Here is a 16,670-nt window from a genome sequence, read left to right as displayed (position 1 = left end):
ACGCGGGGCAGGTCTGCTTACTGCTATGACCACCAGTACAAAATACCCCAAAATAGAAAACAACTTGCTTGCCGGCCAGGCGTCCTACGACAGGCATGACTTGACTTCTCGAGTATTTCATTTAAAACAGAGACACTCCATCGACTTTCTTATTAACGAAAATGTATTTGAAGCCGTCGGATGCTACAAGTATTCGATAGAGTAACAAAAGTGAGGTTGGCCCCATTCACTTTTTCTGTCTCGAAGAAGCTATGCCCCAACGACATTGATCGAATTATTAGCGCCGATATACCAAATTCCGAGAGAAGCCCCATTCTGCACAGGATTGTCAAAACCAACATGGTACATGGCCCATGTGGCTCATTAAATACCAGTTCAGAATGAGATTTTCACTCTGCAGCGGAGTGTGCGCTGATATGAAACTTCCTGGCAAATTAAAACTGTGTGCCCGACCGAGACTCGAACTCGGGACCTTTGCCTTCCGCGGGCAAGTGCTCTACCATCTGAGCTACCGAAGCACGACTCACGCCCGGTACTCACAGCAAAGGTCCCGAGTTCGAGTCTCGGTCGGGCACACAGTTTTAATCTGCCAGGAAGTTTCATATCAGCGCACACTCCGCTGCAGAGTGAAAATCTCATTCTGGAAACATCCCCCAGGCTGTGGCTAAGCCATGTCTCCGCAATATCCTTTCTTTCAGGAGTGCTAGTTCTGCAAGGTTCGCAGGAGAGCTTCTGTAAAGTTTGGAAGGTAGGAGACGAGGTACTGGCAGAATTAAAGCTGTGAGTACCGGGCGTGAGTCGTGCTTCGGTAGCTCAGATGGTTGAGCACTTGCCCGCGAAGGCAAAGTTCCCGAGTTCGAGTCTCGGTCGGGCACACAGTTTTAATCTGCCAGGAAGTTTCAAATGCCAGTTCGCCTTGCAATTAAGAATGCCGTTGTATCAAGAGGTTTTCTTAAAACTTGTTTAACGAAACATGCTGGTGAAAACGCTACTGGAATCCATCGTATTGCCGCCAGACGCGTGAAAGCGGCGGTTTCACAGCTGAAGTTAATATGCGTGGTGAGTGTGTCGCGGTCAGTAGACAATCGGTTAGCAGTACCATGCTACCCTGTACTCACACATGTATCTGCAGCTCACCTGAATGTCGAGTACCGCACTAGCGTAGAGTCGATCAAATACCTTTCCAAGTACAGGAATAGGGAAGTGACCAGGTCACGTTTCGTTTTAAGAGTGCTGATCGTGACGAGGTGACCAAATATCAGTCAGGTCACTATTTTAGAAGGTGTGGCTGGTAGAGGGTTTCCTATTCAAGAACGGCACCCTACTATTATGCGCTTAAATGTTCATTTAGAATGCGGCGAGCGAATCTATTTAACACCAGGAAATGTGCAGGAGCCTTTAGAAATCCTCACCGTACCACACTCTTAGATTATTTGAATCTCTGCCAGGAAGATAGTTTCGCTCAAACTCTTCCGTACAACAATGTGCCATCCTGCTATACTTATGACATACACAGGCGTTTTTAATAGACGCAGATGCAGTCAACCAGCCTTAGGGTTTCCGTGCATTTACCGGAACTATACATTAAATAGAGTACACACTCTCCATCCAGGTAACAGCAAACGCTATTACTAGCACCTTTTACTGCAGATGGTCGACAGAGCCGCATCTTTCACATTTCTGAGAATTGCAAATGGCGTTGAACATTCATCGTTTCACGCAGCTTACAGTGCGATATGCCTGCTAAATGACGACCGAAAATGCGGAAAAACGGTCGAAGACGCCGTAATCGGTGAAAGTCACCGTCGACTATGCCATTTGTTTGCAGTTATGGTGATGTTCCGCGGACCTTCCCATCCTGTCCAATTGGCAAAGAAATACCATAGATAACTATTAGAAGATATTCTTTTCGCAGCTGGGCGCACAGCAGAATCTGACGAGAGTGTCGTCAGTCGCTGCCTTTACTCGCTTCAAGACATCGTTGTTCCGTTGTCAGCGGTCCTCTGGGTGATTACGGCAGGGCCGGCCACGGCGCGCCAGACTTGACGCTGGCAGCCTGTGTGGGCCGTGTTTGTGCCGAGGCTCGGCCCGCCACTCGGCTTTGCTCAGCCCTTCTGGGAAGTAGCCGGAACAGCGAGGCGTTTCACTCAGCACTGCGGTGCGCCATTTCTCGCTCCGCACAGCTCTCTGACTTCGGCAGGATTGCGGTGTTTACCCTTCGATGTTTGGTAGTGGTATGAAGGAAGTTCACATGTCCAGTGGCTGTTTGCACAAAAAGAGGCAGTCTACCGATCTATCGTCACAATCCTTCAAAGTAAATGAGAACGACAGAAGAGGGGGAGGAGAATTTTCAATTTGCGTAAGTCACAGGTACTCGTTATTTGCTGTGAAATGAAATTACAATACCATACAGCGAGAATGTAAACACATAGGTGACAATGAAAGAGCAAAAAATTACAACCATCGACAGATTGGATTCATTATACTGTATGTCATATTTGTGTGAAGGACCTTTCTCGATTATGAAAGTAAATAAGTCACAGTTACGTGTTAACATGCGAAACTTCGTGAAACTGTCTGCATCTGTGCGTATGCCAATAGTTTGTACCAGATAAAAACTATGTTATGTCTTCAGTGTGGCAAAAATAATTAATTAATATGGAGACTTGTTTTATTTGTAATCTTTGTTGCTGAAATACGTGACATATAAAACCCAGTCACATGCAGTGCGACTGGATTTGCATTTAAATGGGGCTCTTCACTGTTTTTCCCCTCTCCCCCCTCCTTGCGCTCAGACAGCGTTTCATGGTGGTGGGGGAAATTTGAAGTGATCCTCAGCGCTTTGGCACTCGGGCCAAAATCTTGGCCACAACTGCCCTATGGTCTTCCAAAAGCTCAAGAAACCGCTGACAGTGCACAAGTTATTCGGGAGTATGATATGGCTGAGATCGTAAATAATAATATTGGGATCCTTCCCGATGAGCAAAAGTCATCATGAGAAAAAGTATTATAGGGTGTTAATCAATAGGAGAGTGAATCCTTTTTCCTTGACGCCCCTGGTGGTACAGGCAAAATCTTCTCGAGTCCGTTACCACTGGCAGAAATCAGAAGGCAAAGGAAGACAATACTAGCTGTTCCAGCTTCTGGTACAGCTGCCACCTTACTCCTTGGAGGGAAAACTGCGCACACTATGGTCCAGATATCTTTGGACCTAGACATAAATCAATCCCCTGTATGTGTAGTGTCGCTAAACAGTGACAAGGCAAAGATCGTTGCAGACTGTAGCCTAATCGTTTGGGACGAATGCACCATGCCATGGAAGCAGTCAATCGCACTCTCAATGACATGCAGCAAAGCGATTGCATTATGGGAGGCGTCACTGTTTTGTTTTTTGGCAATTTCCGCCAGACTCAACCAGTTATATTTCGAAAAACTAGGCCAGATGAGGTGAGCACATGTCCAAAACACTCCATGCCCTGGGCGTGGGTACAGAAAGTGTGTGTAATGTGGAACATCAGGGCTCAGCTGTGTGGCAATTCCCATATGCAAGAATTGTCGGACGTTTTATTAAAAATCGGTGGGGATTCATTGTCCAAATAGAGTGGGTTAACTCTACCGGGCAGCCTTTTTCTAGTTTCTCCTATCGTGGAGGAACTTTCTCGTTTCGTTTGTTCAGAGGTGTCCCAAATAATGCTTGGAGAATTCTGCCTTCCTGGAAGAGCAATAGTGACGTCCAAAAATGACCAAATGGTTTGCTATAAACCATATCATTTTGGAAAAAATAAATGGGGTAGTTGTGGTGTATTGGCCCGTAAGTGGAGTTCTGGACGGGACCGGTGCTATCGCTTTCTTGATAGAATATTAACTCCCTCTCTCTTCATTATTTGCCTATCTTAAGTACCACTCAACATTCCTCCACTCTTCGGAGAAATTCGCCCTCGAATTTACCACTCGACATTCCTCCACTCTTCACGCGGCAAAAGCACTAACACAAGCAATGAAAAATTATCGACTTAGACGATTACAAACACTTCACATTAAGTATGTTGAAAATACTTTATCACTTTACTAAAGCACTGTACACTCATGAATTACATAGTTCACACATAAATCGTTATAATAAGTGTAACAGTTCTTGATGACAATGAATAAACAAAAATTGATTTTTCACTTAGAAACTTACATAGCAACACCTGTTTAACTTACCCTATATTAATGCAAGAATATCTATTCTACAGTATTGTTTATTTTAACATGAGACTGTTTAATAAAGACTGAAGTACAATAAACAAAATTAATACACCAATGCTCAAAAGTAAACACTGAATTACACCAGTTAATAGTGTGGTATCCAGTTAACAGGGATTTGATGAAGTGGTATATTGTTATTTGGCTTATTTTTTCGTTTTAAATAAAACAAAACTGTACAAAGCAGAAACACCAACACAAAGGTTCTAGATATACCCGTTCCTAGCATTATAATTTCAGTTTTGTGTTCACTTTTTAACTTTAAGGCATGTTGCATCATAACATTGACATCGATTTTGCCTTGCTGTGAGTTTACGAACATATCTAATGACTTCAGAAGCGAACTATCAAGGGAGTCATTGAGGTAGGATAGGGTTTGTGTAGGAAATGCTTGCATGGCGTTTTCTAGCCAATAAATTAGATGGATGGATGAATTAACATTAGTTGTATCAGTGATTGTTGCGGGTAAATGAAAATTCACTCATGAGATGGAACAAAACGTGCCGTTAATTATTAGTCCGCTTCCATGAAGTTCAAAATGTTGTAATCTTGTAGCTGCTTCATTCTCGTAACATTGCGCAAAAATATCAGTTGGTTTACTGACTGCATATAAAACCAGTGATTTTCTACTTGCTCGAAAAAACATGATGTAAAAGTTAATATATCGCGTGGGCAACTGGTGGCGTCAGATTGTTCGAAAAATATTTGAGATTCACAACTATTGGCATGTAATTCGATTGCGCGAGATGGACATATAATAACTTGTTCGGATAGGCAACTATTTAATTCCGTAGTTGTCATTACCGTGCTGGTATTGGTTGTTTGGGAGATTAAAAATACTTGGTGTGTTCGGAACTGTACAGATTTATTTAGTTTGCCCCATTTTACCGGAAACGAGTGTACTCTGTAACAGTCATATATACCCATTTAATCTGTAACAGGGAAAGGTATACGAACTCGTATTCTTGCATTATCTGCGTCCACTAGTACTGTGGCAGAAATCAGAAGGCAATACTGCGGCGATACTGGTAATACTGCGGTAAATGTTTCTTATCTGCAGGAAATATTAACTTTAGTGATTCTGGCAATTGGTTTTCAATTTTAACTAATAATGAGATGAGTGTAACCGGCGATAGTAATGTGGGTGACAAATGTCCCTGTACTGCATAGTGGGTGGCTTCCTTTAATTCCTCCGCTGCTAGCCGTGCATCTATCCCTTGATCAGTGAGTAGCCTAAGCGATCTTCCTACTGAAAGTTTCTTATCCACAATATCGAGCCTTGTTTGTATGACTTTTAAGTCTTCATTCAGCGTAGCAGTAGTAGCTAGAAGATAATCGTTTAATTCTTGGGTGAGGTTCCTGATGACCTGTTTGTCCCAATCCGTTTAATCTTGTTGTGCCTTTATTTAATTCCGCGGTACTCTCTATGTTCTGTAATGAATTATTTAACTGATTAATATCTTCGTTATCTGCTGCACCGAAAATGGTCTTTAGTAGTTTACCCCCTGCGTCCACCCATCCATGTTTAGCTCGTTTAACGGTCTGCAGAAGTATATCTTGTAACGAACGCAACTGTCCTCTCAACTGCTCGTATGAGTAGTGTAATGTTTTAAAACCACTGACTGCTTCCTCAAATATCTCTGGTGAACTTGCCCTTTCATGTAGTGTATCAAATTCTCATTCAAGGTTCCTAAGTTCATTATGTAAGGCCCATAAATTATACTCTAATGAAATAGTCCACTTGTGATTGGTCAGAATTACAGTACCCTGTTTTAGAAAAATTACACCACTCATCAACTGGTTGATCTGTAGTCCGTTGTTCGTATTAGTCAGTAATGCAATTATGATAAGCAGTACAGTCACAATATAGTTGTCCATTATGCTATACGGTCGCAGGTTCGAATCCTGCCCCGGGCATGGATGTGTGTGATGTCCTTAGGTTAGTTAGGTTTAAGTAGTTCTAAGTTCTAGGGGACTGATGACCACAGATGTTAAGTCCCATAGTGCTCAGAGCCACTGACCTCCATTATGCTAGAGGCGTTACCTGAAAAAAGCAACCAACATGGTTATCAACCTAGTAAAAACAAAAACAAAGAAAAGAAGGAATACATTGTTAACTACAAGATCTACATGTTTCTATGTTCAACTTTTTTTCCTTAAGAAATAAACCATCATCATTAATTAATTATTTACGTGTGTATACTATCCACAGTCTACTATGATTCCACTAGGACATTCGCACCCTTGGTCGAAAATTGTATAGTGCCATGTCTGTATGTTGTGCTGGCGTGGCCACTCTTTTTCCTTTTCTGGCACTTCCTCCCCCACTCGGAAAAGCAGACACTATTGTTGAGGGGTTACATCTGGAGCGCCCTTAAAAGGTTTTAAACGATTTGCATGGACAATAGTAGTTCGGGTGGGCACTTGCAGTTTAACGTTGACTGGTGAAGTGATCTCAATTATTTGATAAGGACTTCTGTAGTATGTTACTAATTTCTTCGTTTTTCCTTTCGCAATGTATGGGGTTCAGAGCATCACCCAGTGACCGATTTTGTAATCTGGATATTTAGCTTGGGCATTACCTAATCTTTCCTGTCGTTCCAAAGCCTTTGTATTAGATTTTTGAACCTTTTTCCATACATCCTTCATCATTCGACAGAAATCTTTTACTGTTTGTCCGACTTTTCCGTTTTTCTGCCTGATTACATCAAAAGGAGACGGCATTTTTCTCCCATAGACCACTTCATAAGTTGAAATGCCAGTTGCTTCATGCGTTCTGGCACTACCCATGCTCAATGTCGCTCTGAAAGCGGGTGTTCCGGTTATGCTGTTTCAGAACTTAACGTCTCTGAAGCTGTGTAATGGAACTCGCTTTAGAGTGACGTGACTTCGTCATAACATTATGGACGCTGAAATTCTCACAAGCTGTGGAGCTGCTAAAACAGTTTTCACACCAGGCACACACCCCTCTTTCCCAACAATTGCGCTTTCCAATTCAAATAGTTGCAGTTTCCCGTGAGCATATGCATCACCATGACCATCAAGAAGTAGCAAGGACAGACGATTCAAGCTGCTGGCGTCGACCTCAGAACGAATTGTTTCTCACATGGACAACTCTACATAGCTTGCTCGCGAGTCACTAGCTCTGATAATTTGTTTATAATGGCTCTTATGGGCAAAATATCAAATGTTGTACATAAATAAATTCTTTAATTTTCGTAAGTTCTTTAAATACAACACTAGGCTTTAGTCATAGGCACGTCTATTGGTATTTCACACTTGAAATATTCATAGCTGAGATTACAAACACATCAGTGATTTTTGCGCCCTTTTGACAGCTTCACTTTCAGTTTTCATATCCGAATTTCTCACCGATAATAAGCTTTAGGGCCTGCCGGTGTGGCCGAGCGGTTCTAGGCGCTTCAGTCTGGAACCACGTGACCACTACGGTCGCAGGTTCGAATCCTGCCTCTGGGATGGATGTGTGTGATGTCCTTAGGTTAGTCAGGTTTCAGTAGTTCCAAGTTCTAGGGGACTGATGACCTCAGATGTTAAGTCCCATAGTGCTCAGAGCCATTTGAACCATTTTTGAACCGAAATTCTGTTTTGGTCACAGACTGCTCTGTAACGTCTAGGTCAGTTGAAGGACAATTTCTTTGAGTTGGTGAAGCCAAGGAATATGATGACTGATTGATGTCTAGCGTAGCCCTTTGTTTACGTTCGAGTTAGGTATATCTGAACATACTTGCCCTTAATAAGGTGCTTTTAGTCATAATAATTAAATCTGCTGGACAAATTAAGAAAATGCGTATTAGATAATGTGTATTAAATAAGGGGAAAGTCTATTATTTTATGGCATATTATGTGCATATGTCGTAAATCAACTATAAGAAATTCATGGGCGTCCACTACGCAAATGTTTCTCCGTTATTCTTTAGTGAGAAGATTGTTTTTTTATTTTTATTTTTATTTTTTTTTCAGTAGAGACCTGGAAGTCCTGCGGTACATTCGGTTTCCACTTTTCTCACTAAATGGCGAGAGCATAAGGCAAGACCTCCTTCCCAGTCTGTCACCCTGTGCAAAACTTTTCACATATAAAATCTATCAAGGAGTAGTCTTTATGAGAATACAGTTAGGATTAGAAGTATTGGTAGAAATTTTAATGCGAAATTCGCGAGTACAAGGTAATCGCCAAAACAGGACTATTTTTTCCTTGTTAGCCTTGACGACGAAATAAATTAGAACATAAAACTACCATCGCTATAATAAATAATTCGGTTGATAAAGAAACGGTCTTCGTTATGCACGACCAGTAAATACCTAAACATCACCTCGCACTGCAAACAGTTGAGGTCTAACGTGACACAGAGAGGAAATCGCGCAAGTGTGCAACGTTGTCAATGCTGCCACCTGCACTGATTCTACAACAAATTCAGAAGGACAGATGACGCAATGTAGAGTGTGATCATGGACGCGAGACATGACTTGTTTATGAAAATTAATTTCTGCAGCTAAACGTGCGACTTGTATCAAGTGTCCCCCACATGTAACTGCATACTTGCCAAGCATGCACGATCAAGCACGATGCTTGACCGCCTGGGCGTAATCTTGCGAAGCATTACGACAGTTCAACCTGCACGAAGGTCGATCGATTTCCAGTGATGTAAGCGTAGACCGCTTCCTTAGCCAAGTGATTGAGCCAGCACAGTATCTCAGTGGCGAAAAATCAACAAAGAAACGGATGTAAAGAAAGAAGTTAAAAAAGTGATCAGCGTCCCTGACTTCGATGCAAAAGAACCAGTGTTCGATTCCTGACACTTCTTGGGATATTTTCTGAGGTGAGGCGAGACCAGGATGTGGATGAGAGCGGAAGTGGCAGCAGCCGCAATACAGGACGAGCGTGCTGGAGGTGTTGGGCTGAAGGGACTGGCCACGTGCTGATCACATATGTTGTGGCCACAGACCGCTCACCCTGGTGAGGCCAGACTAGAAGCTGGCTGAGTACACTACAAAAGCGGCGGCAACCCCAGTACAGGACTCACCTGTTGGCACTAGTGTGCTGGAGGGGCTGACGACACGTGACGCAGCTGCACACTGCTCCCCGCATTGCACTGTAGCCGGCAGCTAGCCTGTGGGTATAGGCCAGAGGCCTCACCCGTGCCGAGTGGAGTTTACATGTAAGCAAACACACCAGAGTACACAACATGAGATACGATGCGACCTTCCTAGTGGTCCTGTGTCGAGCAACAAGATGCAAATCAATAGCAAACTACTGGAAAATCCCGCTCGAGTATAGAAATCAAGAAATGGTTTGGCAACATTAAGTCAAAACCCTATAAAAGTAAGACAATGAGGGATGTTGAAAATATCACGCTTTTAACAAAATGCAAAGCAGGTGACTCTTTCAAGAAAAAACATGTCATTATTAAAATGACAAGTTCTCCAAAAATCAAATATAGAAGGGAAAAAATCGAAAGGTGATCTGAAGCACACATGTCAACACTTGCTTGTTAAATATGTGTGTACAGAAGAGTATTTGAAGTCTTCACAGCCAGTTCAGCGCAAGAAAAATCGCAGTACTGCTGTGATTCTTTAGCATGACGTTGTAGGTTATTCATGATCGCATTCTGTTTTTAATCGACGATGTCGAGAGAAATAGGACGTTCAAATGTGTTTCTATGTTTATCTTCAAATAATCATTCCAGTGATGTGGCTGTATCTTCATCTCTTAGGAACTCAATCTGAGAATACGTTTTTCTTTCATTCTCTCTCTCTTTCTCTCTCTCTCTCTCTCTCTTTCTCTCTCTCTCTATCTCTCTCTCTAATCGTTTAGTCGGTTCCGTCTCTTCGTGACCCCATGAACCAAATCACGCCACTTTTTCCTGTCTTGCACTTTCTCCCATAGACCTTCCACGTTGGAACACATTGATTCTGTGATGCCATCGATCCATCTCATCCTCTGACGTCTTCTTCTTCTAGTTCCTTCAATCTTGCCCAGCATTAATGTCTTTTCCAGCGAGGCAAGCCTTCGCATTGTGTGTCCAAAGTAGGTCAGCTTTTGTTTTAACATTAGACCTTCCAGGGACAAATCTGGTTTTATTTGCTCCAATATTGATCTGTTGGTTCTCTTTGCAGTCCATGAAACTCTAATAAGTTTCCTCCAACACCACAATTCGAAGGCGTCAATTCTTCGCCGTTCAGCCTTTCTAATGGTCCAGGTCTCACATCTAGACATCGCAACTGGAAAGACCATAGCCAACACAATACGGATCTTTGTTGCTATTGTTATATCTCTGGACCTTATAACCTTGTCAAGGTTTGACATCGCCTGTCTACCGAGCAACAGGCGTCTCTGGATTTTATGGCTGCAGTCGCCATCAGCAGAGATCTGGGAACCGAGATAACTGAATGTGGTCACTACCTCCATGGTTTCTCCTGCTATATCCCACGGATTAGTAGGTGTAGTTGCCATAATTTTCGTTTTCTTCACATTCAGCCTAAGACCGGCCTTTTCACTTTCGTGTTTCACCTTCAGCAAGAGTGTTCCCAATTCTTCTTCACTTTCTGCCAGCAGGATCGTATCATCTGCGTACCTGAGGTTGTTTACATTTATTCCAGCTATTTTAATTCCTGTTTCTCCTTCATCTAGCCTCGCATTCGTCATAACATGTTCTGCATACAGATTGAATAAGTGCGGTGACAGTATGCAGCCTTGCCGGACCCTTTCCTGAATCTTTATCCATTTCGTTGTTCCATACATAGTTCTCACCGTGGCTTCTTGTACAAGGTATAAACTCCGTATCAGATGAATGAGGTGAGCTGGTACACTCATGTTTTTCAGTACGTTTCATAATTTGTTGTTATCGACGCAGTGAAAGGCTTTGGCGTAGTCAATAACGCAGAGGTACACATCTCTGGAATTCTCTTGCTTTATCCATAATCCATCAAATGTTAGAAATTTGATCTCTAGTTCCTCTTCCTTTCCTAAATCCAGCTTGTTCTTCTAGTAGCTCTCGATGTATATATTGGCGAAATCTATTTTGTATGAGTTTCAACATGACTTTGCTAGCATGTGAGATAAGTGCGATTGTTTGGTAATCTGAGCATTCTTTAGAACTTCTCTTCTTTGGAATGGGGATGAATACTGATCTTTTCCAGTCTTCTGGCCACTGCTGCGTGATCCGTATTTTTTGACATGTTGTGTGAGCACTTTCACTGCATCCTTTCCAGTGACTTTAAACTATTCTTCTGGTATTTCATCATGTCCACTAGTTTTGTTATCAGCCATATTTTCAAGGGCTCACTAGATTTCGCTCTCCAAAATATCTGGCTCTTAGTTCTAAATTAACATTAACATCAGCAGTAGGAGCCCTGTCATTATGCAGTTCTTTCTTGCATAGGTCTTCTACATATTCTGCCCATCTTTCCTTAACATCCTCTGCTTGACTCAGATCTTTCCAGTTTCTATCTTTTATCATTCCAATTTTTGCCTGGAATTTTCCTTTAATTTCAAAATGGTTCAAATGGCTCTGAGTACTATGAGATTTAACATCTGAGGTCATCAGTCCCCTAGAACTTAGAGCCACTTAAACCTAACTAACCTAAGGACATCACACACATTCGAACCGGCGACCGTAGCGGTCGCCCGGTTCGAGAGTGGAGCGCCTAGAACCGCTCGCCTTTAATTTCTCTCATTTTCTTATAAAGATCTCTTGTCTTCCCCATTCCGTTACTATCTTCAACTTCCTTGCACTTTTCTGAAAAACTTTATTTAATTCAAACATAGCTGATCTGTCTCCCTTGCTATTTGCTTTCCTTCGTTCTACTACAACTTGCAGTGCCTCAACTGATAGTCATCTAGCCTTCTTGCTGTTCCTTTTCTTGGAAATGTGTTTCTCTGCGTCCTCCTTGACAGTATTAGCTACTTCTGTCCACATCTCTTGTGAGCTTTTGTCCTCTAGCTATAATACATTAAATCTGTTTTGCACCTCTACAGTGTAGTCGGAGGGTATAGAGTTAATGTTGTATCAGCAAGTTGGGATACGTTTTGCTACATTCTGAAGTTTCAGCCGAAATTTTGCAATCTGGAGCTCATGATGTGATCCGCAGTCAGCCCCAGGTCTTGTTGTAGCTGACTGAACAGCGCTCTTCCACCTCTGATTACAAAGTATGTAATCAATTTGGTTCCAGTGTTGGCCATCTGGCGAAGTCCATGTATACAGGCGTCGTTTTGGTAATTGAAACAGTGTATTAGTAATTATCAATTAATTTTCTTGGCAGAATTCTAGGAGTCTCTCCTGCTTCATTTGCTGTACGAAGACCATATTTCCCTACCTTCTACAGCTTGATTTCCCACTTTTGCATTCCAATCTCCAACTATGAAGACGATATCCTTTTTTGGTGTTGACAGTAGTAATTCTTGCAAATCTCCATAGAACTGGTCAATAATTTCCTTTTCAGCATCGGTTGTTGGCGCATGAACTTGAATTACTGTGATGTTGAGGGGCTGACCTTGTAGTCTGATGGACATCATCCTATCATTTTTATATTTGCATCCCATTACAGCTTTTCTCACTTTATCACTAACTATGAAAGCTACTCCATTACTTCTGTTGTTATCGTGCCCAGAATAATACACCATATGGCCATCCGAAGCAAATTCTCCCATGCCAGTCCACCTCATTTCACTTATTCCCAATAAGTCGATGTTAATTGTCTCCATTTCTCTTTCCACTATGTCTAGTTTTACTTGATACATTGATCTTACATTTCATGTTCCTATGCAATGCTTCTCTTTGCACCATCTTATTCTTCGTGAAGCTCCTCTCAACCTGGTTCCTCCTGGAGATCTGATCGGCGAACTTGAAACGCCGGAATATTTTGAGCTGAGCGAAGCCATGGGGTTTTCTTGGGATAGTTCAGTGGTGGTTTCCCGTTGCCTTCCACTGTCTTCCAACTCCTATCTGCTCACCGACTCAGTTTCCCGCTGGGGTTGGTTACCCAACCTTCTGCTGAGTTGCTCGGCTTAACAGGGGCTCCATGTGTAGGTAGGAAGTTGAGGTGACAGAGGCTGTGAGAACTCTCTTGCTGAGTTCTTGTAATCATGTATCACTCCTATATTATACCAGAGTATCATGGTGTCTGCAGAGAAACCCCAGGTCATTTTCTGGCCGCTGTCTTTAGATAACTAGACTTTACCAAACACTTCGCATCTCCTGATTCGTTTCTGACGTGACAATGTCTGTTCGTTCGTTGGTCAACTTCTTGTCTCACAAAATACTGTCAGATTTGAACTGATAACGTCTACGAGACCATTAATGTGTAAATAGTGGTCGCGCCAGACTGGACAGTGCTGTGTCTGTCAGTGTTTGTAGCACAATATTTGTTTGTTTACGACGTCATCGTACCGGTGTAATCGCATCCTCGTTATTGTTACGACTTAGCTTTGTGTCAACTTTTAAGCTTTTAGTGTACCGTGGAAAAGCGCTTAGCTACGGCGTTGATTCCAGTGTGAAGTGTTTGCGATGCACTACTAGCAACCAAAGTGAGACAATAGAAGTTATTTCCAGAATATAAGTGAAAATCGGTATTAACTTGAAAATTACATAATAATGTATGATTTCGTCTCACATGACTAGTATATATTTTTTCCTTTTTTCGCATCTCGAAGGCGTCGCCGCCGAAAGTGGTAACACGTCTTTGCTCGACCTCACTTTGGTGAAGCACTAACTACTGCCAGTATAAGCATGCTTGGACACTGTGCGGAGGCGAAGCGAAATTTGTACACGATTGGTCTAAACGCTTGTTCATGTCTGGTTGTGAAGGTTGCAGAACTCTTAGAGACAGTAAGGAAACTGTAAATTCAGCACAAAATAAAGCATGAAAATCTTAAAAAAAAAGGGGGGAAACCTTGCTAGAGTTGTTTCTTAATTTCAAAAATACTAACGCCGAAAGCATCGTAGAGTTTTGAAATCTTTTTAGTGTTATGAGTTGTAGGTAAAGATAATTTAACCATAAACAATTATGTGTCATAATAACAGAAACAAACTATATATATATATATATATATATATATATATATATATATATATATATATATATATATATATATATATATATATGGACGCTGATAACGGCGGCATTGAGAACCTGTGAGCAGCAAACACACACCGACACACACACAGTCACCATAATAGAAACATGGCGTCTGTCTGACTTCATTACAAAACATAAAACGTAATTGTTGGAGATAATTACTCTACACAGTATATCAGACTGACTGCACCAATACAATAAAAGCCACAAATTCTAATTTAAATCTAGTTATATATACACGTAATGTGAGGTAAGAAAAGCTTCTCAGAGTTTAATTTTCCCTTTTCCAAATACGGATGAAATAGGAAATACATTTCACAGAACACGTATTCTTGGAACTAAGAGTTACCCTACGAGAAAAATCATCCTTAATTTCTGAATTATTGTAAAATGAAGCTGTTCTTGAGTGATTTCACTTCCCGCATTCTATTAGTATATGTTCAACTTCGCCATGTGTCGAACATGGTATTCTAGTAGTAAAGTGGCTGCCAGGAAACTAAAAAGTCGTGGGATCGAGCCCAGGCCAGAGAACGAAAATTTTCTGTTGACCTTTAACCTAGCCTTCATCTCTCAGTGTTGTGAGGAGTCGCCATGAACAACACATGGTTCCGATTCCACCTTCTGCTGCTGGTTCTGTCTCCCCATTTGGATAACTGGGGTCCAGCTGAAACACTTAGACCCAGCAAGTAAGTCGCATTTATGGGTAGTTCTCGGGTATTCAGCTGGGTGGCGCCGACTAAAAGGTGGAATATTTCGGCAAGCTGACTTCTTCCCATCTTTACGCGTTCTTGCTGAATGAGTGAAATTTCTGGGTGTCGCCTTTGTATCGTAGCTCCCGTCGCCCTGCCGCTGCTGTAGCTAACGTGTTCCCAACGAATGGAATTATCGCCTTCGTAACCCTTCTTCATCTTCATCTTCAGCAGGGTGTGGTTTTGGCTTCTACACTGTCTTGGTTCGAGATGTTGTATGATCCGTGGACTACTTTGGTTAGGGCATCCTCTCGTTGTGCAGGAGCACGAGAGCTGAAGGCATGCAAGTACATATCTGTATGTGTCGGTCTGCGGTAGACTTTGTGTACTAGCATGCCATCTGGTTTCCGGTTGACAATCACATCCATAAATGGAAGATGATGGTTTTCCTCTATCTCCATCGTGAATTTTAAGTTATAGAGCAGCGAATTTAGGCTTTCCAGAAAGTTTTGTAAGTTACGTCGTTTATGTTGCCAGATTACGTGAACCTGCTTTCATTTTGGTGGAAACTATTACGAAGAAACAGATGGAGTAGGGATGAGCTGCCCATTATCTTTAATGGTGACCAATATATGTATGGAAACATTCGAAGAAGAAAACCTGGAGCTGGCAGTCTACAGACCTCCGTGCTTTTCTTGTTGTCTATACGAAATGTAAGTAATCTGACCACATGAATGACATCACCTCCAAGATTGCCAGTGTGGGAAAATGTATATAGGCGTGATTATCTGGACAATACAGACGAGATGCATTGCGCATAAACGCCACACAGGCAAAGATCAACCAAAAAACTCTGCTGTGCGAAAGCATTGCGTCTCGCAGCGGGATATCATGAATTTTGACGACACCAAGTTGTTGCAACAATCCAACACCTTCTGGGATTGTATTCTCAAAGAAGCTGTAGAGATCAGATTGAATGAGGGACTAATAAATAAGGACAGTGGTTTTCAATTAAGCAAGGCCTGAGACCCAGACTTGAGCCTGAACAGAGTAGAGTTCAGTGGAGATCCACTCCTGTCACGACAACTGAAGAGGACAAAGATGCATAGTCGCCAGTCCAGCATAAGTCCATGTCCAGCGCCAGTCGTGGTGCTACTCAAGGCCAATCCGTACTTTCCCGATCAAAGCACCAGGCCCATGCACTGTGGAGCTTGCTGGGGGTGGTGGAAGGGTAATCCATGAATGAGAGGATGTAAAGGTGGTGTCCAACAGATATAACTCAGTTATCAGGAATGCCTGAAGATGGCAGGAAATCGGCTTGCTGAATACTGCGACTTTAAGACAATGTCACCTGGCCGAATACCCAAGAAATGAGGAAATCTAAAATCACACATCAAGTTCAGGATGAAATGAAACGCAAAATTAGAAAGCTTGACAAGCTTCAGAACAGGAAGGAGTACCTTTTGGCTTCCCCTGTGTTTCAGCTGAGATGCTGAGAAGACCAAATTATACCAGGTTTTGGAAAGGTCGTTCACAACATCAGAACTCCAGCTGCCAACCACATCACCAGCAGTTCCAGCCTGACCCCAGTCAGAGAGAGGATCCAATTCACTCAGTGCAGACTTGACGAAATCTCAA

This window comes from Schistocerca cancellata, chromosome 11 (assembly GCF_023864275.1).
Source record: "Schistocerca cancellata isolate TAMUIC-IGC-003103 chromosome 11, iqSchCanc2.1, whole genome shotgun sequence".
NCBI lineage: Eukaryota > Metazoa > Arthropoda > Insecta > Orthoptera > Acrididae > Schistocerca > Schistocerca cancellata.
Note: the sequence above shows the minus strand (reverse complement) of the source record.